Genomic DNA, 26,467 nt, shown 5'->3' on the forward strand with positions numbered 1-26,467 from the left:
ATTTATCTTTCCAGGTATTTGTGTTGTCATTAATTTCTTTCATAAGTGTCTTATAGTTTTCTGACTGCAGGTCTTTTGCCTCATTAGCTAGGTTTATTCCTAGTTATTTTATTTTTTTTTATATAATTGCAAATGAGATTTTAAAAAATGTTTGTTTTCTGATAGTTCATTGTTAGTGTATAGAAATGCAACAGGGTTCTGTATATTAATTTTGTACCTTGCAACTTCACTGAATTTATTGATGAACTCTAGAAGTTTTCTGGCAATGCCTTTAGTGTTTTCTATTTATAGTATCATGTCGTCTTCAAACAGATGACAGGTTTACTTCTTCCTTTTCAATTTGGATTTCTTTTATTTCTTTTTCTCATCTGACTGCTGTGGCTAGGACTTTTGTTGTTCCTGATCTTAGAGAAAATGCTTTCACCTTTTTAACATTGAGCGTCATTTTAGCTGTGTGTTTGTCGTATACAGCCTTTATTATGTTGAACTATGTTCCCTCTATTAGGTTGTGAACTTCTTAAAAGCAGAAATCATATCTTAGTCACTGTGGATTCCTTAGCACTTAGCACAGCATTTGGCATGTAGTAGGCTTCAACAAATGAAACATAAATAAGCAAAAGATTGAAAATTGTGTTGCAAATGGCAATAGCGAATTGATCTTCAAACTGATGAATGTATTTGGCGTGAACCTGTACTTGCATTCTGCAGGACCAGGAACAAAATATGTCCAGCTTCTTATTGCTATCAGTATAAATCCAGACCCTTTTCTTTTGTAGTCAAAGCTCCTCAAAATCTGCTCCCAATCCTAGTTCCATCTAATAAGATGTTTTCCCTAACCCTCAGAAGCTTTGATCATCAGGAACTGATTTCTATCCTTGCACAGCATGTCCTTTCATGTTTTCTTGTCTTCATTGTTACAGTTCAATCTCTTTGTAATTTATTTCCCACACTGTCCTTTGGGGCATATCCAATTTATCTTTAATGACTTAAATCCAATGTTACTTCTGTGAAGACTCCCATGAGCTGGGGAAGATATTCACATATAAAGAGTTAGTAAAGAGTTAGTTTTTCTTTCCATTATGTTTAACAGTTCTCTGTCTATATCTGTATTATAGCATCCACTATATCACTCTGCCCATGTCACTGTTATAGTACATTGTAATAATTTATGTCTTTCCAACTGGGATCTCTGAAGCCTGTAATGGTGGATTACTGTTTTAGATTCAGTGCTTAGCCTAACTGCTGTGTAAATTTTATGCTCTATAAATGATTGAATAGAGAAAATTTGAAAAAACAAGAAAAACAATAGGTAGCTCTGGAATAAGCTTAACTTTTTTTTCTTCTAAACTCAATACTTTTCCTGGTAGACTAAGGCACCTAAGGGATTTCATTAAAAAAAAGTAGCATATCCAGATATATATATATATATATATAAGTATATATATATATATATAAAGTAGCATATCCAGATATATATATATATCTGGATACTTATACTTATATATATATATAAGTATAAGTATCTGGATAAGTATATCCAGATATCCTTTAGTCACTTTAGCATGTCATCACAAAACAATTTGTTTTTCTTAGATGCTACATTTTTGCCTAAGCTTGCTTCAAGGATTTGTTTGCTTTATCATTTTAAGGCAGCAATATGAAATTTTCAGTGCAAAGTTAATGTATGAATAATTATGCTCAGCCATACAACACAGAATAGTAATACAAAAAGCAAAAAAAATCAGATTTTTCTCCTTTGAAAATCTGTTTTCCACTAAGTAAATATTTCCGTATACCTCAGTTTTGCAACTACTTCTACTTTTCTTCATGTTCATGGAGACAGGTGGGACATAGTTCCTTTGTAACTGAATTAATCTGGGTAACAATATACTATTAAGAGTTTTAGGACACAGTTCTAGATATTTCAAGATGTTAATAACTTATTAGAAATGGCTTGCTCTATTTTCCTAAGTAATTGAGAACTATTTATTTACATATGGCTGTTTGGGGACAAAATTCTTCATAATTTTCCTTGCTTCTGTGTACCTTGCATGTGATGCATTAACTATTATTTGTTCTGAACCATCTTTTCAAAGATGTTTGTAGAGCATTCAGAAATGGAAGACAGGGATAGCATGTCTCCCTAAAGTGAAGATTAGACACGATTCCTACCCACCCTAAAAAATTAATGCTCTTTAAGCTTAAGCTTAAGCTTCCTCTCCTGTAACACAACCTATTGCAGGCATCTTCTAAACCTTTCCCCATTACTTTGTGGGATTGAACTCTGGGGTATGGCAAAAACAAAACAAAGAAACCAATACTCTGGCTAGTGCTACTGCTGTGCATAATGCATTATTCATCTCTGAACCAGGAATCTATGTCCTTTACCAACATACATGAAACTGTATTGGACTAACTTATTCGTCTGAAAAATGATTTAAAATTTCAGTCTGAGACTTCACAGTTTTGACAGGTGGCTTGCTGGACCTCTCTGGGCATTTAGTTATACTGTATTTCACAGCCTAAATTTTTAGTTTTGTGAGGCCATGTGATGGAGTTCTGGCCAATGAATTGTTGGCATATCTACCTTCCTCTAACTGGCCCATACACTACTCCATATATTCTGTCTTCTTTGTCTTCTCGCTAGGTATAAATGATCTAGCAGGGACCTCCAAGAACACAATTCCTACCCACCTAGCAGATTACAGAAAATCGCTGGATGGAGGATCCTGGATCTCTAAATGACTGTATGGATAAGTGCCTCCTAGTGACTTTCACTGGACTATGATGAACACAATATATGGAAAAAAAATCTTCATTAGACATTTCCAATTTGGGGTTATAGTGAAGCTTTCTTAATTAACGTGCATACTATGGTCAATTTCATATTTAAAGTCTTTTAAAACTGCTAAATGTAACAGATATTTAGAAGCATTTTACTAGTGTGCTTTTAATTTTGACCTATCTTTCCCAGGGAGTTGGTAATATTTCCAATTAATTAATTGCAAATATTTCCAATTAAATATTTCTTAATTATCCAATTAAGACTAGTTCTATGCCTTAGCCATGCTGTTCTAATCATTTGCTCTCGTAGTCTTTCCTCTTCTTTGACCTCATGTCCTTTTTCATCACTTTGCATGTTACTTCAGAGGATTATGCATCCCTCCAAATCACTCTCCCCCCAATTATTACATAACTAAGGCTTTCCCACCCAGCCTGCTGAGCACTAAAAGTATATTCTCCACTCCATCCCACTCATTGTTGGTTTGCTTTCCAGTTTCTCCCATATATGCTCAGTCATTCAGTTGTGTCCCACTATTTATGACCCCCATGGACTATAGCTTGCCAAGTTCCTCTGCCCATGGACTTTTCCAGGCAAGAATACTGGAGTAGGTTGCCATTTTCTACTCCATTTTCCCATATGCCTCCACTTTATTAGGTTATACACTGTGTTTACAGAAAATCAGTGATTTATTATTGTTTTTTGATACAGTTGTTATTCCATATGAAATCGTTCCTTGCATCTAGGAGAAGTATGTTGTGTGCACAAAGAAGAACAAAGGCAAAAGGCACTGGATTATCTTGACTTGTTCATGGAGCAAGAGAGGCTAATGTGACTGAAAGAGGAGACGATGATAAGAGATAAGATCCAAGAGGTAATGGGGGGCAGAATGGTTTTTAGGCCTTTTTAGGCTTTACTGTGATTTTGTGTTTTAATCTGAGAGGGTTGGGAAGCCATTGAAAGTAGCAGTGACATATTCTGACTTACGTTTGAGCAGTACCAGTTTGGCTATTTTGATACTAAACCATAGAAGTAGGGTGAAAAATTGGAAGGCTTTTGCAGTAATTCCTATGTATCTTGGAGGGGGCATCAGGGAGTAAAGGTGGTAAGAAGTGGTCAGGTTTGAAGTATATGCTGCAGGTATAACTTGTAGGGTTTGATAAATTGACAACAGTATATGAGAAAAAGGGAAGAGGCAAGGCTGGCTTTAAATATTGAACAATAGGATGGATAGTGTTAACATCAACTAAGATTTGGAACTTGGCAAGATGTAGATGTAAAAATTTCAGTTTTGAAAATGTAAAGTTGGAGATAATCAAGAGATAGTTCCTGGTGGATATGAGTCTAAAGTCCAGGGAAGAGATTTTTGACTGAGAAAATATAAGTTTGGGAGTTTTCAGTGTAAAGATAGTACATTAAGCATGAGGTTAGATAAACTTGCCAAGGTAACAGGCATAGATAGAGCAGGGCCCATCTCGTTCTGGTACACTTCTACATTAAAAGATCAGGGAAGCAAGAAGAGCTAGCAAAGGTGGGTAAATTAGTCAGGGTCCTCCAGAGAACAAAACCAATAAGGTGTAATGTTTATACGCTGATGTGATTTGCAGAATGAGAAATCCCACGATCTGCTGTCTGCAAGCAGGAAAGTGGGCAGTGTAATTCAAAGGAGTGAGGGCTAGACAGCTGACAGTGTCAATTTTGGTTCAGTTCTAAAGTCCTGAGAGCCCTGAGCACTGCAGGCAAAAAAAAATACTTGTTTCAGTTGGAGGAGTCAGGAAGGGAGTGGAGTCTTCATTCTCTTCCTTCTCCTTCTTATTCTCTTCAGATTCTCAACAGATTAGGTAATACCCATCCATACTGGGGAGGGCCATCAGCTTTACTCAGTCCACCAATCCATATGCTACTTTTATCTACAAACACCTTCACAGACATATCCAGAAATAATGTTTAACTAGCTATCTGGGCATTCCTTAGTCTAGTCAAGTTGACATATAGTATTAATCATCGCAGGAGCTTAGAAATAGAAGCCAGTGTGGTAGAAGTTGCTATTTTCTCAGAAGTCAGGTGAAAAAGTGTTTGAAAAAGGAGAATGGAATCAACTGTCAAATGCTGCAGATAAAACCAATAAAATGAGGGCTGAGAATTGTTCTTTGGCTTAGTAATGTGGAGGTCACTGTGAAATTGACAAGAACAGTTTCAGTGAAGTTGGAAAAATTTTATGATGAATGAGAGGAGAAGAAATCAAGACAATGAGCATGCATAATTCAAGAAGTTTGGCTGCAAAGGAGGGTAGAAAAATTGGGCAGTAGCTACAGTGTATGAGATATTTAAGAGGAGATTTTACAAAGTGGTTGCTGAAGGGATAATTCACTAAACAGGGAAAAACAACAGATGACAAGGAAAAGGGAGAAAATTGTTGGAGCGATGCATTTGGAGGGTTGAAGGGGGTAGGATCAAATGATGATAAATAATGACACAGACTGAATGTGTAATGGTAGTAATCTATACCAAGGATAGAGGCATCACCAAGGGAAGTGATAAACTTGCCTGAGGGTCAGGGAAGGCCTCCTAGCAGAGGGGGATAGTTGATCTGTACTTCGAATGATAAGGAAAGATTTCTCAGGGAGACAGTTCTACTGTCTGCTATTATATGGGGATATGAAAGAGCGTGGAATATTGAGAACTGGAAGAGGGAAAGGCTGAAGATCTGGGTAGAAGCCCGGTTATGGTAAATCTCATGTGCAATGTGTTTAATGAGCTTGCATTTTATTCTGTATATCATGAAGAGTTTTAAGCTGTAGAGCGATATATTTTATTTGATTTTGCAAATAACACTCTAGTTATAGTGTGGAAGATGGGTTGTAAGGAAGCAAGTTCAAGGGAGAGATGATAAGTCCTGATCTAGTCATGTACCAGGGGAGATGAGAAGAAGGGTTTGATTTTATTATTGCATAAGAAATACACTTGGTTAAATAGCCAGTTAAATGACTGACTCAATATAGAAAGAGATGGTGAGAAGCAGAATCTAGGGTCATTCCTAAATTTCTGGTGTGTATTACAATTAGACGTAGAGAATATAGGTAGAGAAGTTTAGGGATATGTCTGGCTTAGCTTTGTATATATTGTAAGAGAAACTTTTGGTTTATCCAAGTGGAGATTGCCATCACACAAGGAAGAAGTGTGGGTCTAAAACTCAGAAATGAGATCTGGCCAGGAAATACAAATTTGGACATCAGGATACATTTTTGATAGTTGAATAGTTTGATAGTTTTAATAGTTTGGAAATAATCAAGATAACATAATGAGAATAGAAAAGGAATAAAAGCTCCAGAGATAGCTAAGAATATGCCAGTAGAATAAAATTTGATGATCTAGAAACCAATTATTTAGCCCTGCAATTAACTAGATTCCTTTTTTATGTGTGAAGGAAAAAATTGTAGATATTTCAGAAGGACTAACACAATCAATCAGCACCTATCTGATTTAAAATGCTAACAAGTCTGTAGCCACAAATAATTTCAAATCTAGCTTGCTTTTCCATCCTTTTGACGTGATAGAGAAAGAAAATATCTTCCTAATGATGAATCTAACACATTTCAAGATTTCAGTTATCAAAGTGATGAAATTCATCCAGTGTATTCTACTTACCAGAGAAGGATGCTGAGTAGAAAATTTTAGAAATACTATTACTAAAGATAATGGGAATATTTTTTCAGTTAATTACGTCAGTTATTCATCTTCAATCAATCACTTGTTTCTTAATCTTGAAGAATTTCATTCAGTGCAGAGTTTGGAGTATGTATTTATCTAGAGTATATATTTATCTACATATATTATGTAAAGTATATGTTTATCTAGAGTATATATTTATCTAGGTACAAATAGCTTTTATACGACATCTGGCAAAATTCTATTTTTGAAGACTATTATGTTAATGAGGGTGCTGTGTGTTTCTTCTCCTGAGAACATAGTCACAGAGCACAGCAATTTTCCACTTGTGTGACGGGCATGCTGCGGTGGCAGCACCTCTCAGCGCTTCACTAGTATTCCAGAGGTTAAACAGACATTAAGAAATAGCATTCATTTCGCACTGCATGACTTTCTACTGTATCACAGTTCTTACCAATTTAATGCCATCTTCCCGAGTCTTCAGAATGAACGAAGTGACACATTTCACAGGCAACAAGAAAGCAGAGATTCTAGGAAAGCTCTCTCCTGCATGCCTTCAGTTCCTTCCACACTGACAGGTGCTCCCCTGACTCTCTCGGCAGGCAAGATTCGGGCCACTGCCAAAATGTAAGGAGCCTCAAGATTAGTCCTGACACATGAGAATACCTTGCCAATTTCCTTATTTCAGAAAATCCACTTTTTTAAAAAAAATAACCCTAGCCTTGGCTCACTCTGCACAAATATGATTTTGCTAGGCGTTCAACAACATCTTAGAAAATAATGAGTACGTATGATGATAATACAACAGATACTTTGGGTATTTTTTCCTATAAATGACAAGGCAACAAGTGTTGAGCTTAATCCTTCCTTGCATTTCCTGCCTTGGTATTGGCTCTTCTTCCTCCTTTGCTGTCTGGCGGCAGCACTGGCAAGCTGTGAATTTCTTTAGTTGTCTCCCAGGAAACTGCAATTCTATGCACAGAGTCTTTTTGTAGGGTAGCCTCTTCACCTGAGTGTACATCAATGTCTCTTTCCTAGTGTGAGAAAGTCACCCCTTCAGCCTCCCACTTGCCTTCTTTCTCCCGTCAGTGATTTCTAACATTCTCTGAGACCATGCTTCTTTTGGACATATGTGTGATCCAATGTGTGAAACAGGACCATGGCCTTTTAGAGGTGGCAGGAAGATTAGAGACCAGGTAATACAGGTGCTTCATTTTACAGTGGAAGGAACAAGGCTCTGAGAGCAAGGGATGTGGCTCCAGTCACATGGCCTCTTTAGTTGCAGAGTTTGGGTTGGAATCTGAGTTTTCTGTGTTGTGTATACAATCCAAGTTTTCCAGTGTTGTGTATACAATCCCACCTAAGTAGAGCCATAACTTTACTTACTCTTTGTTCTTGGATAAAAGTTTTTGGATGGCCTTTAGTGACCATTCTTCTCTTTTTCCCTCTTCTGCCTTTGTGACAAAGGTGATATCCATAGCATTTTGCTTCTTCTCACCCAGTCCTGTTGGAAGTACATTAACTCTGCTCGTGAGCATGTTCTCTGCAGACTAGAGATACAGTGGTGGGAGGGAAGGCAGCTGGAATAGACAGACTTCTGTAAAGCTAGATTTGGGCTTCCCAGGTGGCACTAGTGGAAAAGAGTCCACTTGCCAATGCAGGAGACATAAGAGATGCAGGTTCAATCCCTGGGTTGGGAAGATCCCCTTTCAATCCTCTAGGAGGGCATGGCAACCTACTCCAGTATTCTTGCCTGGAGAATCTCACAGAGGAGACTGGAGGGCTATAGCCCATGGGGTTGCAAGGCTAGATTTAGGAATCAGAGTATATCTCCCTTATCAAGAGATGCCAAATGTGATTTTTGGTAGAAGAACCAGGCAAAGCAAACTGCTACCAGCAACAACAAAACCTCTTGAATATTCCTCTCAGCATGAAAAACACAGGTCCCTATGTACCATCAGGTACAGGTAGCCTCTCAAACTAGCAGAAGGCATGCAAAGCTGAAATGATTGCCTGAAGAATTGCTTATCACTTTATTAGTTATTTTAACATAAATTTATGCATTCAGAAATGTAATCCGGGAAGCATTTCCTTTGGAATTTCTCTCCTAAGAAGCTGACATGTAGCCATCACATGGAGGACTGGATTATTAAGAGGCAAAATACTAAATTCAAATCCTGATTCTGCTTCAAAATATGTGAACTTGCACAGGCCAGATAACCCTCACATTATATTCACACCTAAAAACTGGCACTAATACCTATGCTGGATGACTTAAGACCTCTGGAGAGAAAGTTGGATCATGTGAAGACTGAACCTTAAAAAATAAAACAGTTCATAGCATCATGCAGAGAATTTAATATAAATAAAAATAGGCCAATGTAGAGAATTCCTTTTTCTATACACCCAAGGGCACATTTACCTGAATTTCTTCCTCCAAGTTCCTACTTTATTTTTAAAACCTAATCTAATATCCTGATAGCAAGGGCCAATTCATGTTTCGTAAGGATTGAAACATATACAATTTGAAGGGCGTTTTTTAAGGAAAAGAATACAAGATTGAATACAAAAGTAAATATTCGTTTAGAATGAGAAATCACAATGAAATAAATTTTTTTTCTAAAGCTAAAATATACCAGGAACATTATACCATTCAAAAAGTATGTGTGTTCAAAAATGTATTACCTAGCATAACTCTCTAATCATATTTACTAGCTACACTTTTTGGCTGTATGCTTTTCGATCACTTTTTTAATGTCAATTCTTTTCTATTATGAGTTTCTACAAAGATAACATCATCTGTATGGAGACTTTTCTGTAACATGATCGATTGCAATTTCTCTTTCATTACTGAGAGTTAGGTTGTGGAAGACATGTGACCTCATACAAAGAAGTTCTTGCTATTTACAGGATTTCTATGGCTTAGTCCCCTACAACACAGGGGAGCAAATATCTTCTAGTGCTTGTAATTCTCCATTAAAAATAGTGTAGAGTATATTGGTAGTCATATTTGTTGCATTACCGTGTATATTCTTGACAGAAGAGGAAATTACATTTTGACTAGGCATCGAGGAGAGTTAGTGTCCCTTCTTCTATCAATGTACTTCTGAAGTCAGAGGTCTCAGGAAATGGTCTTGTCATGTTGTTGTCTGGGTCCTGCATTTTGGGGTTAACTCAGGTCAGTTGGCACAGTTGTCAATAGAGGGAGTTCTTGGAAACCATTCCTATAGCATGACACTTAGCAATAACTTCAATGTGCAAATCAATAAGAACCATATAAATATAACCCCATAAACCCAAACAAGATGTATTCTGGTCTATAATTCCCATTAGTTGGATCCCTAAATCATCTCGGGAACTTCAGTCCATCAAAACAAGAGAAAATGAATGTGGAAGAGAAGTTGGGGTGGAAACGGAATGCAGTCTTAAGCAATAGTGACTAAAATATCTTACATACAGAAAATATACAAAACAATTTGATTATACTGAGACATGACTGGTCCCCAGTTCTTGGAAAGGGCTTCTGTGAGTGAGGGTCCTGAAGCTGAAGTTCTTTGGGTTCTCTTTTGCCTGCCCTTCTGAATCCCTTACTATGGAGCACAATGCTTGCCTTTCAGGTGCTGCATCTTCATTACAAACTGCCTGTGGTCGTGTCCTGGGGCTGTTGTAACAAATCTCCACCAACTTAGTGGCTTAAAGCAGTAGATATTTATTCCGTCTCTTCTTTTAGCCTGAAAGTCTGAAATCAAGATGTTAGCAGTGCCTTGCTCTCACTCGAAGGCTTTAGGAGAGAATCTTCCCTGGTCTCTTCCAGCTTCTGGTGGCTCCAGGCATTCCGTGGCTTATGTCTGCATAACTCCAATCTCTGCTTCCATTTTCACATGACCTCCTTTCTGTGGCTGTCCTTCTCTTCTGTCACTTCTAAGGACACTTGTTGTTGGATTTAGGGCCCATCTGGATAATCCAGGATGATATCATCTCAAAGTTCTTAATTTAACCACATCTACAAAGATTATTTTTCCAGATAAGATTTTATTCATGGGGTTATGAGTTAAAACAGTGGAAACAGTGTCAGACTTTGTTTTTGGGGGGCTCCAAAATCACTGCAGATGGTGATTGCAGCCATGAAATTAAAAGACGCTTACTCCTTGGAAGGAAAGTTATGACCAACCCAGATAGTATATTGAAAAGCAGAGACATTACTTTGCCAACAAAGTTGATCTAGTCAAGGCTATGGTTTTTCCAGTGGTCATGTATGAATGTGAAAGTTGGACTGTGAAGAAAGCTGAGTGCCAAAGAACTGAACCTTTCTGAGGTTTTTAAAAAATGATACTTTTTTTTTTTTAATTTAAAAATCTTTAATTCTTACATGCGTTCCCAAACATGAACCCCCCTCCCACCTCCCTCCCCATAACATCTCTCTGGGTCATCCCCATGCACCAGCCCCAAGCATGCTGTATCCTGCGTCAGACATAGACTGGCGATTCGATTCTTACATGATAGTATACATGTTAGAATGCCATTCTCCCAAATCATCCCACCCTCTCCCTCTCCCTCTGAGTCCAAAAGTCTGTTATACACAGCTGTGTCTTTTTTCCTGTCTTGCATACAGGGTCGTCATTGTCATCTTTCTAAATTCCATATATATGTGTTAGTATACTGTATTGGTGTTTTTCTTTCTGGCTTACTTCACTCTGTATAATTGGCTCCAGTTTCATCCATCTCATCAGAACTGATTCAAATGAAGTCTTTTTAATGGCTGAGTAATACTCCATTGTGTATATGTACCACAGCTTTCTTATCCATTCATCTGCTGATGGACATCTAGGTTGTTTCCATGTCCTGGCTATTATAAACAGTGCTGCGATGAACATTGGGGTACATGTGTCTCTTTCAATTCTGGTTTCCTTGGTGTGTATGCCCAGCAGTGGGATTGCTGGGTCATAAGGTAGTTCTATTTGCAATTTTTTAAGGAATCTCCACACTGTTCTCCATAGTGGCTGTAGTAGAAAAAGAAATTAAGGAAACAATTCCATTCACCATTGCAATGAAAAGAATAAAATACTTAGGAATATATCTACCTAAAGAAACTAAAGACCTATGTATAGAAAACTATAAAACACTGATGAAAGAAATCAAAGAGGACACTAATAGATGGAGGAAAATTGATACTTTTGAACTGTGGTGTTGGAGAAGACTCTTGAGAGTCCCTTGGACTGCAAGGAGATCCAACCAGTCCATCCTAAAGGAGTTGAGTCCTGGGTGTTCATTGGAAGGACTGATGTTGAAGCTGAAACTCCAATAGTTTGGCCACCTGATACGAAGAGTTGACTCATTGTAGAAGACCCTGATGCTGGGAGGGATTGGGGGCAGGAGGAGAAGGGGATGACAGAGGATGAGATGGCTGGATGGCATCACCAACTCGATGGACATGAGTGTGCGTGAACTCCGGGAGTTGGTGATGGACAGGGAGGTCTGGCGTTGTGCAATTCACGGAGTCTCAAAGATGACTGAGTGACTGAACTGAACTGATGAGTTAAAACATGGACATATCTTTTAAGGGGCTACCATTCAACCCACTACACTGCCCTTAACATGTATTATTTGAGAACAGTCAGAATATAGACCTTGGTTAAATTTCATATTCTAGATTTTAAGCCGGAGAGCCCTCCAAAAGCAATTACTGAATATTTAGTACCCAATCCTCCTAAGTCATTCAAAATATGGCAGCTTTTGTTTTTATAGTTCAACAGGCCATGATGTCTGAATCCAGGGGATGCAAAACCTAGTGTGTGTTAGGATGGCTAATCCAATTACAGAGGTAGTGGCTTTGTGATACTGTATGTGTTCATGTGACAGGATATGACTCCCCTGTGGAAACATTTATTAGTGGGAGATGTAAGTGCAGATGTGTTCTCTAATGGATGTTATGGGGCAGTACTATCTGTCTGGTTTCACAGAATGTGTGACTTAGGGCTACACTAAAACAAGTTTATGAGACCTGTAGGCGAGCTCAGTGGCAAGATTACAGTCAAATCTAGGGATATATTACCAGGATGTGGACACCCATGAAAAATAACAATTGCAGAATAGTGTTAGGATGTGCTTGGAGACATTCCCTGCTGACATCCTCTGAGCAATTCATCTGCAGCAAGTTTTTACTGGACTAATCTCCATAGCCAGATGGAAAGGTAGAATAAGGATTATGTGTGGGCAGATGTAATAAAGAAGCACCCTTAAGATCCTTAATGCTTGGCTTTCATTAACACTGTACTAATTGACAACTATGGATATCTCATTTTAATAAAGCAATTGTTCACAACCTCTCTGAGATTCTCAAAAAATTATTTTTAAAGATGCTTTGTTAATCTTTTATAGACTATTTTCTCCATAATAACGAAGTTGTAAAATATAAGCCTGCTGTGCATTTGTAGGTTCTGTGCACAATGCACATAATTTGGCTGAAAGTTACAGGGATCTTAGAACAGGTTTAATTGTAAAGTAAATTCCTTTAGTTTTTTTTTTTTTCCTTTTGGGTTTTGCACTTGTACTTTATTATTTAAAAAGATCATCAGGAATACATCAATTTATTTTGCAATTAGACCACACCGTTACTCCTACTCTTAAGACAGTATAGAACTTAAGAGCAAAAACAATACATAGGGGGTTGATATTTCATTTGTTTATTCACTCATTTTTTTTCCACAAGTATCTATGGAGTTCCTAATATATGCTTAGATATTGTGCAGGGTTTTGTTTGAGTCCAAAACATTTTTTTAAACAAGTTTATATACCTTGAGTAATGAACTTTTCTGAAAATGGAGGAGGAGAAAAATAACAAGATTCATTTGCCTTTATTCATTAACCACTTATTAAGTGCCTACTGTAGGCACTGCTCAGGCTACAATCCCAGATAGAATACCTGCTCTTAATTTACTTTCTGCTTGGGAACAGAGCATGGCAATCAACCTTTAAGGCATAGCATGGTAACTCCTATCATAGACGTGTACACTGGGTGATAGAGCAGAGAAAGGGGCATCAAAATCAGCCTGTCAATCACACCCATCTTGAAGGAGGAAGCCTGTAATCTGAATTTGGAAGAATGAGTTTGAGTAAGATCCATGAAGGAGTGGACATAGGACCTAGATTGTGAAAGTTGCTCAAGTCAAGCCAGAGAGTCTTGACCACTTATTACCATGTTGAAAGCTCTCAACATAGGAAATTTCATAAATACTTTCTAAAGCACTAGCAGATATAAATTTTATAAACAGCTAGATAAGTCCAGGCATAAGATTTGCTGCCAATAGAAATAATTAAAAGCTTTGATATAGAGTAATAAGTAGGAACAACCAGCTTGGCGATGCAGTGGAAGTATGGATGAGAATTAGCTCTAACAGCTCCAAAGTTTATAAACTTCACCATTTCTCCTTGTGGTCTTTAGTGGACAAAGATGTTAGAGTCACCATACAATGAACTTCCAAAAAAAAAAAAAAAAAGATGCACACATCCATATAAGTACATAGCTCAACAAAATTGCCTGCTAAATGGGCAATGTTGGTCACAGAACAAATAGAATGAACTTTCTTAATAGTGTTTTTTCAGGGAAGTACATTTTTCTTAGCATCATTTCTAGAAATACATTGTAAAGGAGAAGGGGGGATCAAATTGTGCTGTGGACCTGAGACTGGAATGTATAAAAAATAATCCTAATGTTGTATATGAGGTGCACATATATGATAAAATATAACTTTAGGACAATCATAAAAACATTTTGTTGAAACACAGTGCACAATATAAAGGATGAATTGTAAAAAATGACAAAACAAAGCCTAGACTAGTATAATTATCAGTATATGCTTAATTAACCAGAGTCCTTGATTAACTAGTGACAGAGAAGTTTGTATAATGACTCCAAAAGAGAAGTTTGGCCTACAAGTTCTGCAACTGTCATTTATGATCACTTACTTCACAGGGCTATTGGGAGGTGCAATAAACATAAGAGAAATTTTACCTTGCTATATAGCCCAGCAAAATAAGGTGCTTTAATAGGCTAAGCGAGTCAGTGCTAAATCAATACAAAAATAGATGATTTGGGTTCATAGGCTGGTCAGCCAAGTTTATTTCCCAGGCATATATCTCTCTACAAAGAAAGAAATTAATAAGTTCACCAAATCAGGACAGTGCCTTTATAGGCAACTGAGAGCACTGAAAATAGATTTCCTGTAGATTTTTACAGATCTCATCTGGTAGGTACCATTAACGGCACTTAAGACCAAATACATTCATAGTGGGTTTTCCTCAACACCAAGTAATGATGAGCTCCCCATACTGAACTGTAGGAATTGTACAATGCCATTGTAAAATTCCCAGGGAATCATAAAGGAATATCTATCCAAATGCGGCAGCCAATTACAGTATTATCTTGAGCTATTAGGATACAATCAAGTTTGTAGGTCGCAGGTTTTAAAGGATTCTGCCCTGCTTTAAATCAACTGTATTTTAAAATCATATTCGGACAGTCAAGTTAGACCCAACAGTACACAGGAAAATGAATGTCTTATATTTGGAAAATAATTATCAAATAGCACAGAATCCTATCCTATCTGCATCTGTAGTAACAGAGACAGTGACACAAGGCTAGTAACCTTTCAGCAGCCTTAAGGAACATAGAGCAGAGGGCATTCTAGAAGAAAGAATAGCATGTGCAAATGCCCTGAGTGTAGATGGGCTATAGTGTATGTATGGAAGAGAGACTTCGGTGATGTTGCAAAAATTCCCAGAAGGTAGACAATAAACCGGTTTCATGCCATATTTCAGTTCAGATTGTATCCTGCAGGTGATGAGATCTTTGAAAGACTTTTAGCAGGAGAATGATTAAGGTAATTATTTGGGTCCGTCAGTGCTTGCTGCCTCTGGAGAGAATCTTGATCAAACCTCAGTGAACTTAACTCTTGCAAAACATGGTTAGCCATATACAACGGGGGCTGTGTGAAGATCCTAATTTAAATTGTCCAAACTTATATTAAACTATTTACTGATAACACACTTACATGTGTTACCTTACTTATTCCTCTCAATAATCCTAAAAGCAGTAAATATATTATGAATAATTTTTACTGATGAGACATTTGGTTAATTTTCTTGAGCAGGATCACAGAGTTCTTCAAAATTATGTTGCTGAGACTGGAATTCTGATCCAGTAGAGCTAGTTTAAAGGTTTAATTTACTAATAACAGTTTTGTCCTGATGCTCCACAGAAGTTCACTAGTCCCCCCAACCAGACACTCTAGGAAGCAGAGTGCTCAGTTGTGACCTGATGAGCTGCTTCTTATTTCTAGCGAGGAAAATAGCACAGAAAATATTTTGTTTATATTTTACTTTGTGTGGTATCAATGAAGAAAACAAGCTTATGCCTTTGAAGAAATGCACCCTTATCTTTAAACTATGTAGGCTGGGTATTTATGAGGAGGTAGTGTTAACCAGCTGTGTGATGGAGGGCTACAATAAGGCATCCAGACCACTAAGCAGAGGGAGACAGCATAATAGGCAGACTGACAGCAGGGGATTTTGGATCTAGAGCTATAACGATTTTCAGGTCTTAGTGCTAACTTCACTAGTCATGGAATTATAAACAAGAAACTTCTCTCTGTGTTTGCTCAAACTCATGCCCATTGAGTTGGTGATGTATTCCAACCATCTCATCCTCTGTTTCCCCTTCTCCTCCTGCCTTCAATCTTTCCCAGCATCAGGGTCTTTTCCAGTGAGTCAGATCTTCACATCAGGTGGCCAAAGGATTGGAGCTTCAGCCTTCGTCCTTCTAATGAACATTCAGCGTTGATTTCTTTAGGATAATGGTTTGATCTCCCTGCTGTCCAAGGGACTCTCAAGAGTCTCCTTCGACACCACAGTTCAAAGCCATCAATTTTTCAGTGCTCAGCCTTCTTTATGGTCCAACTCTCACATCCATATATGACTACCGGAAAAACCATAGCTCTAACTGTATGCATCTTTGTGGCAAAGTGATGTCTCTGCTGCTTTTTAATATGCTGTCTATGTTTGTTATAGCTTTGCTTCCAAAGAGCAAGCATCTTTAATTTCATGGTGCAGTCACCATCTGCAGTGATTTTGAGCCCAAGAAAATAAAGATATAATGAGGGGATGAGACTAAATATTTTTCGGGCTCTTCCCAGAGTTAAGGACAGTCTGTCTGTCGAGATATAATCTAGATAGTCCATCTCTCTAATTGTAATCCTTGCCACATTATAAACAGCAATTCAATAAATTATGCTTCTTTCTGAGCTGTCTTTCTGGCAGCTAGCCTGTCCAGTGGGCAGGTAGCGCTGAAAGGCTTTGTGCATGGTTAACTCAGTTAGTCTTTTTATAGCATGCAATGAAGAAAGGACAAGAATTTTCCAGTTGCATCTGCGTGTAAGTATAGTATCACATTTCAAAATTTCTGGATTCTTTTCCCATTTCATATTTCTTAAACATATTTTGTGATTTCTTTTAATCAATAACAGCGTATCATCAACAGATATATTCTGCTTATTTCTGATTCCTCTCGCTTTAGTGTAAGGTCATAGGAGGCAGACATGTTGCCTGTTGTCTTAATGTTGTATTTCCAATATTTAGAACAGTATGTAGCACATAGTAGACTGTTAACTAAATATTTATTGAGTGAGAACATACAATACTAGCCAGGGAGACTTCAGAATCATCACACAAGTTTCTAGGGAGGAAAATATGAAATTTTTTTGCAGTTTGGATACGAAGAGCTTTTTGCAAATGGTAAACTGAGTCTTGGCATTGCTTTTCTAACTCATTGGAAGTAAATCAGGACTAGAGGAGGAATTATCATTTGAGGGGCAAATTTTCATAAGTTTGAAACTTTTTAAACCTTTGAAATAAAAGAAAATTATCTTAAGAATGGATAACATCCCATGAAATTCTTTCAATAGGCACTGTTCTAACAATATTTAAATAGGAGGCTAATAGTTTTGTTTTTAAGTTTCAGGCTGAGTTTTCATGAAGATTCTAATTTAATTCAAAAGTAGCAAACACAAGCAATTCTTAATATGCTCAGATTAAAGGTAACAGTACATACATATCTCCATGTCCCCTACGTCACATCAGCATCTCATTATCAATGCTTATATAATATTCCAAGTTCTCATTCATATAACTCTAGACCACTATTTAATCATGATAGATTGTGATGGCTGCATCTTTTATGGTGCAGGCTATGATCTGCTATGATTCCTTTGCAAAATTATTATGATGAATCACGCTTGTCAATGATTTTTGAAGGAGACAAATCCAAAACTAATTTGCTATCTGCAATCCAGATGTAATCGGCTATGTATCATAAATCTTCCATGAAAATATTCTTCAGTTCCATTTCTGTCAACAAACAAAAGTGCTCTTCATAGTTCACTCTCCAAGAAAAACAATAGAGTATAATTAGAAGGGGAGGGAGAAAGTGCATAGTTGACTTGAAAATAAAAAAAACAGAAAATACCTTGACCAAATTGGCTGCACAAATGAATGTCTTATCAAAATCATTGTAAATTGTATCTCTCCATTTTTGGTCCAGGGATTTACTACCTTAATACAGCCATAAAATAGTTTATCTTCATGCTAAATTGTGGAAATTAAACAGTGCTTATAGAGTGCTCTAGAACTTGAACATTACATTTATTACATTTATGTTGAACTAGATGAAAAGTTAATTGCAAAATATTGACAAAAGTAGAATTAATTATTGCAGTACAGTTGAACATAAGATTTAAACAATTTTTATTTTATTCATTGAAGGGAGAGTTGTACTGTGTGCTCAGTTATTTCAGACATGTCCGACTCTTTGTGACTCTATGCACTATACAGACCAGGCTCCTCTGTCCATGGGATTCTCCAGGCAAGAATACTGGAGTGGATTGCCAGGCATTCCTCTGGGGGATCTCCTCCATTGCAGGTGAATTCTTTACCACTGAGCCACCAGGGAAGCCAGTAATTAATTAACTATGATATAAACAAAATATAGACAAAACATATAGTTTCAAACCACATGGAGTCCAGAAATCTTTGCACCAGGGCATACCAACTATAGGACAGACTCTGGGGCGTGTGTGTGTGTGTGTGTATGTGCATATGCATATGTGTGGTCTATCTATAGGGTATCCTTGCTTGAAATGAGAAGTAGTTGAAAAATTCTGCATGAGTATAAACCTATAATTCCTATTTTAAAAAATGATTTAAAGTGTTTTTCTTTCCTCAGTAGTGGGTAAGTAATCTCGTCCTCCTGTGTATGAAACAGAGCATTCTTTGTGCAGATTTCCAGCATCTATATACTGCACTTTTTTTTCCAAATATAAGAAAGGAAGCATTTTGACCAAAGTTCAGAAAGTATAAATAGACCCCTTCTCAGAAGAGAACAAAATCTTCTCTGAGATAAAAAGTATCTAATCGGAAATCCCATTTCTTTTCCCCATAGTACGTTCTTTTGTGCTATTCTTCATCTAATCCTTCCTCTTTAAACTACCCTCATATAATAATTTCATTAATAATACTTAGCACTGATATAGTGCATTAAATTTTCAAGGTACGGAACAAATGTTAAATAATTGATGCACATTGAAAGAAGTCAACAAAAGTATAGAACTTCCAAATTCTTATGAGATGAGCAACAATACTTAATTATTAATTTTTGGATGATGTGGTTTGCTTAATATATTTTTAAAAGTATTTTTTACCTTGTCATATAAGAGGAATAATGTTCACAGTGAGGAGCTATATGAGCCCATAACTGGCTTTTACAGATGATTAAATGCTGAGGTTGAAGCCGAGGCTTTTGATAACTGCTAGAGCCATTTATGACTTCATATAATACTCCACTGTGGAACATAAGGTCTTAAATAACATCAACCATGTGCTTTTACTGAAAAGAGGAGGAAGAAAAATAAAAGTCCCTTTCAGATGAAGACAAAATACATGTAGAGAACCCTATGGAAATGTCATAAATATATATGAATAAAATTTTATTTAGTGAAAGTTTTGTAATAGATTTGGGAACAAGGGTATCACTTGACACCTGTCTGGGTAGCCTTTGGATAGAAAACTTATGAAAGGATATAAAAAGATATTTCTATTATCTATGGGTATAAGAAGTACCCTGGGTTTATAATAGATCCTGGCATTAGTCACTGCTGTATAGAGGCCTTGAACTTCCACACAAAGTGACTTGACAACACTTAGAGTATTCGTCTACTTATATTGAATGTGGTCTCTCTAAATGGACAATTTGCGAAATACTGCATCTAAATATAGCATTAAACTGACTATGTAATGCTTAAAATATATGTAGTCAGCAGCATTTAGTGTGCAAATGTGGCCACAGAGGTACCAGGGTTTAACGGTAAAAACTTGTGACAATTAGTAAGTAAGCAATAGAGATTTAGAACACAGTATAATGAATGCAGGCAATATGTTGTACTATAAATAGGTAATGTGATAAACATCACCACATCAACAAGTATATTATAGTATATAAATATATTAAAGTAACACGCTGTATACCTTAAACTTATAGAAAATCATATGTTAAATTTGTCAATTAAAAAGGGGGAAAAAACTAAAGAAAACCATCTGAAAACCATCTATATTGCTTTAGAATATATCTAACAGAATGTGTAGATTATTGTTTCTCAAGACTTCCCCAATGGTCCAGTGGTTAAGACTCCATGCTCCCACTGCAGGGTTCAGTCCCTGGCTAGGGAACTAAGACCCATATGCCATGTGGCCAAAATAGAAGATTATTGCTTCTCAGGTTGCCACTTAAAATATGTCCAGTTGAGTTGCTCAGTTGTGTCCGACTCTTTGTGACCCCATGGACTGTAGCATGCCCAGGCCTCCCTGTCCATTTAAAATATGTCCATTGAATGTCAAAAATTGTAATCATGAGGAGAGGAGAGTATAGATGCAGGATTGATAAAATGCTTTTTTAAATTTATTTATTTATTTATTTTATTTTTTTACTTTATTTTACTTTACAATACTGTATTGGTTTTGCCATACATTGACATGAATCCACCATGGGTGTACATGCGTTCCCAAACATGAACCCCCCTCCCACCTCCCTCCCCATAACATCTCTCTGGGTTGTCACCGTGCACCAGCCCCAAGCATGCTGTATCCTGCGTTGGACATAGACTGGCGATTCGATTCTTACATGATAGTATACATGTTACAATGCCATTCTCCCAAATCATCCCACCCTCTCCCTCTCCCTCTGAGTCCAAAAGTCCGTTATACACATCTGTGTCTTTTTTGCTGTCTTGCATACAGGGTCGTCATTGCCATCTTTCTATATTTCATATATATGTGTTAGTATACTGTATTGGTGTTTTTCTTTCTGGCTTACTTCACTCTGTATAATTGGCTCCAGTTTCATCCATCTCATCAGAACTGATTCAAATGTATTCTTTTTAACGGCTGAGTAATACTCCGTTGTGTATATGTACCACAGCTTTCTTAAAGTCAGGAACAAGACAAGGGTGCCCACTTTCACCGCTACTATTCAACATAGTTCTGGAAGTTTTGGCCACAGCAATCAGAGCAGAAAATGGTTTTTTAAAATATTTTATATTTTTACTGAAGTATAGTTGACTGCTAATGTTGTGCCAGGCTTTGCTGTATGGCAAAGTGTCTCAGTTTTACACTATATATATTCTTTTTTATGTTCTTTTCCATTATAGAATATCCCAGGATATTGAATAAAATTTTTTGTGCTAAACATTGGGACCTTGTTGTTTATCCACTCTAAATGTAATAGTTTGCATCTACCAACCCTAAATTCATAGTCAATCCTTCACCCTCTGCCCCACCTCGGCAATCACAAGTCAACAATTACTTTAAATGTAAATGAACTAAATGCTCTAACTAAAAGACAAAGAGTGGCTGGATGGATATAAAACAAGACCTGTACATATGCTGCCTACAAGAGACTCACTTCAGATCTAAAGACACACAGACTGCAGGATAAGGTATGGAAAATTCATTACATGCAAATGAAAGTTAACAGGAAGCTGGGGTAGCAATACTTATATCAGACAAGTCCCTGCTTGGGAAGACCATGAGAAGATATTACACTTGGTAAATCCAGCTAAGGTCTTGTCCGGCATCTATTGCCTAACATATTAGTGAACAAATCTTCAGATAATCATAGCTTCTGGCCTTAAAGCCCTCTAACTGAGGTTCTAGAAATTATTGAGTAGAGAGAAGCTATCTCCACTATTTCTTGTCCAAATTTCTGAACCACAATATCCACTGACATAATACAGGTTGGTTCTGTGCCACTCAGGGAGAGAAAAATTACAAAAAAGCAAAAACAAAACCCTCTCCTTTGAATAAAAAGGAGACACTATCGCACTAACCAGTCCATATCAACTCTGACATTTTTCTAACATTTTGCTTATAATTCTCATATCCTGGAATGGAGTGTGTGCATTGATTAAGCCATGGTTCTATAATCTAGGAACAACTAAGCCCTTTAAAATAAGCTGGTTACATTTTTACAGGTACAACTTTCTTAAAAATACTGTGTGTTTTCTATGTATCAGATTTGAATTCACCACATGCTCTACAAGCTGCATCCCAGTTGTTTTTGAAACCTGCTCATTTCTCTAGACTTAATTATTGGCATTTTTGATGTGTTAAGTTGCTGTTACACAGCAACATTAAGATTTACAGATGTCCATTTATCTAACTGAGAAGATCCAGTGGCTACCAGATCAGTCTTTTAAGAGGCCTTAACACATAGAAAACAAACTCCTGGTTTCCAAAGAGGAAAGGGAAGGGGGAGGGATAAATTTGGATTATGAGATTAAAAACTGTTATACATAAAATAGATAAGCAACAAGGATTTAATGTATTGCATGGGAAAATATATCCAATATCTTGTAATTACCTGTAATGGAAAATAATCTGAAAACATATATAACAGTATCACTTTGATGTACACCTGAAACTAACACAATATTGTAAATCAACTATACTTCAGTTGAAAAAAAAAGAGGACTTAACAAAAGATCTCCTAGATCCTTGATCCTTTAGCAAAATATTTAATATTAATAATAGAATCTTTTACTTCTTTGAGAGCCTGAGAATGTGAATGATTTTAATTTCCAAACTAACAATTTCCTAAATTCCTAAGCTCTCCACATTCACACTGCATGTTGCTTGGAAACTGGACAGTTCCTTAGTCTACATTTTTCTAGTAGAAACTTACCATAAAAAAAAAAAAAAAAGCAACCAGATGTTTTCAGCCGTTTCCCTGGACATCTCTTAAGTCAAACCCCAAAGTTCATTAGGTATATTTTCTAACCTTCAGGTTACAGGGGACTGTTCTACTAAACGTGAGAGAATTTCATAACACTAGTCACTTTACTTTTCCTGTCACAGTTGTCTTCCAGTCTTTCCAGCCTCCTCTAATTATATGTTAACTACCTAACTCCTGGTCCCAAAATCAATGGATTACATTTTTGTGGCAGCAACACTTAATTTTCAGTATATATAGTTTTTCTCATCAGCTATCTATACCCTTAATTTCCCAGGTGGTTTAGTATCAAAGAATCTATCTGCAATGTGGGAGACAAGAGTTTGATCCCTGGGTCAGGAAGATCCCCTGGAGAAGGAAATGGCAACCTACTCCAGTATTCTTGCCTTGAAAGTCCCAAGGACAGAGGAACCTGGCAGGTTATAGTCCATGAGGTTGCAAAAGAGTTGGACATGACTTATCAGCTAAGCAATGAGAGCAACAATATCTCTAGCCTTAATAAAGATGTGTAACACAACCACAAAATTGTGACAACCTTTACAATTTCTGATTGCACAAATAAAATACTGCTTACAGCAGCTCTGCTGACTGTGCCTGGGTGTTGCTCATTATCAGATGATAATGGTCTTATCATCTTTAGCATGGTCTTATCTGGGATAACTAGAGAAACTTAGCTCTGCTCCTCATGTATCCTATCCTTTATCAGGCTAGCCCAGGTATTTTCTTTCATGACAGTAATAGAGGGCAAGTATAAAAACGAACCCAATTGTGCAAGTCCATTTAAATATTTTCTTTGCATCTAATTTGTTACTACATCATTAACCAAAACAGTACATGGCTGAATCTAGGGGTGGAAATTGTGTCTACTCTTGTGTCATTTGGAGGAGATTACAAAGTTATATGTGTAGAGTCTTCTCTTGTGTTGTTGGAAGAGGGTGTTTGCTATGACCAATGTGTTCTCTGGGCAAAACTCTATTAGCCATTGCCCAGCTTCATTACATATTCCAAGGTCAAATTTGCCTGTTACTCCACGTGTTTCTTGACTTCCTACTTTTGCATTCCAGTCCCCTATAATGAAAAGGACATCTTTTTTGGGTGTTAGTTCTAAAAGGTCTTGTAGGTCTTCATAGAACCATTCAACTTCAGCTTCTTCAGCATTACTGGTTGGGGCATAGACTTGGATTACTGTGACATTGAATGGTTTGCCTTGGAGATGAACAAAAATCATTTTGTTGTTTTTGAGATTGCATCTAAGTACTGCATTTCAGATTCTTTTGTTGACCATGATGGCTACTCCATTTCTTCTAAGGGATTCCTGCCCACAGTAGTAGATATAATGGTCATCTGAGTTAAATTCACCCATTCCAGTCCATTTTAGTTCACTGATTCCTAGAATGTCAACATTCACTCTTGCAATCTCCTGTTTGAGCACTTCCAATTTGCCTGGATTCATGGACCTGACATTCCAGGTTCCTATGCAATATTGCTCTTTACAGCATTGGACCTTGCTTCTATCATCAGTCACATCCACAGCTGGGTATTGTTTTTGCTTTGGCTCATTCTTTCTGAAGTTATTTTTTCACTGATCTCCAATAGCGTATTGGGCACCTACCGACCTGGGGAGTTCCTCTTTCAGTATCCTATCATTTTGCCTTTTCATACTGTTCATGGGGTTCTCAAGGCAAGAATACTGAAGTGGTTTGCCATTCCCTTCTCCAGTGGACCACATTCTGTCAGACCTCTCCACCATGCCCACCCATCTTGGGTGGCCCCACACAGCATGGCTTAGTTTCATTGAGTTAGACAAGGCTGTGGTCCATGTGATTAAGATTGGCTAGTTTTCTGTGATTATGGTTTCAGTGTGTCTGCCCTCTAATGCCCTCTCGCAACACCTACCATCTTAGTTGGGTTTCTCTTACCCTGGACATGGGGTATCTCTTCATGGCTGCTCCAGCAAAGCACAGCCGCTGCTCCTTACCTTGGACGAGGGGTATCCCCTCACTGCTGCCCCTCCTGACAATGAACGTGGAGTAACTCTTCCAACAACACAAGAGAACACTCTACACAGATGGTCACCACCAAAATCAGATTGATTATATTCTTTGCAGCCAAAGATGGAGAAGCTCTATACAGTCAGCAAAAACAAGACTGGGAGATGACTGTGGCTCAGACCATGAACTCCTTATTGCCAAATACAGATATAAATTAAAGAAAGTAGGTAAAACCAGTAGACCATTCAGGTATGACCTAAATCAAATCCCTTATGATTATACACTGGAAGTGAGAAATAGATTTAAGGGACTAGATCTGATAGATAGAGTGCCTGATCAACTATGGAATGAGGTTCGTGACATTGTACAGGAGACAGGGATCAAGACCATCCTCATGGAAAAGAAATGCAAAAAAGCAAAATGGCTGTCTGAAGAGGGCTTACAAACAGCTGTGAAAAGAAGAGAAGTGAAAAGCCAAGGAGAAAAGGAAAGATATAAGCATTTGAATGCAGAGTTGCAAAGAATAGCAAGGAGAGATAAGAAAGCCTTCCTCAGCAATCAATGCAAAGAAATAGAGGAAAACAACAGAATGGGAGAGACTAGAGATCTCTTCAAGAAAATTAGAGATACCAAGGGAACATTTCATGCAAAGATGGGCTCGATAAAGGTCAGAAATGGTCTGGACCTAACAGAAGCAGAAGATATTAAGAAGAGGTGGCAAGAATACACAGAACTGTACAAAACAGATCTTCACAACCCAGATAATCACGATGGTGTGACCACTCATCTAGAGCCAGACATCCTGAAATGTGAAGTCAAGTGGGCCTTAGAAAGTATCACTACAAACAAAGCTAGTGGAGGTGATGGAATTCCAGTAGAACTATTTCAAATCCTGAAAGATGATACTGTGAAAGGACTGCACTCAATATGCCAGCAAGTTTGGAAAACTCAGCAGGGGCCACAGGACTGGAAAGGTCAGTTTTCATTCCAATCCCAAAGAAAGGCAATGCCAAAGAATGCTCAAACTACCGCACAATTGCACTCATCTCACATGCTAGTAAAGTAATGCTCAAAATTCTCCAAGACAGGCTTCAGCAATACGTGAACCGTGAACTTCTAGATGTTCAAGCTGGTTTTAGAAAAGGCAGAGGAACCAGAGATCAAATTATCAGCATTTGCTAGATCATCGAAAAAGTGAGAAATTTCCAGAAAAACATCTATTTCTGCTTTAGTGACTATGCCAAGGCCTTTGACTGTGTGGATCACAATAAACTGTGGAAAATTCTGAAAGAGATGGGAATACCAGACCACCTGAGCTGCCTCTTGAGAAACCTGTATGCAGGTCAGGAAGCAACAGTTAGAATTGGACATGGAACAACAGACTGGTTCCAAATAGGAAAAGGATCACGACAAGGCTGTATATTGTCCCCATGCTTATTTAACTTAAATGCAGAATACATGATGAGAAACGCTGGGCTGGAAGAAGCACAAGCTGGAATCAAGATTGCCAGGAGAAATGGCCATAACCTCAGATATGCAGATGACACCACCTTTATGGCAGAAAGTGAAGAGGAACTAAAAAGCCTCTTGATGAAAGTGAAAGAGGACAGTGAAAAAGTTGGCTTAAAGCTCAACATTCAGAAAACGAAGATCATGGTATCTGGTCCCATCATTACATGGGAAATAGATGGGGAA

The sequence above is a fragment of the Budorcas taxicolor genome, chromosome 6 (assembly GCF_023091745.1).
Source record: "Budorcas taxicolor isolate Tak-1 chromosome 6, Takin1.1, whole genome shotgun sequence".
Lineage (NCBI taxonomy): Eukaryota > Metazoa > Chordata > Mammalia > Artiodactyla > Bovidae > Budorcas > Budorcas taxicolor.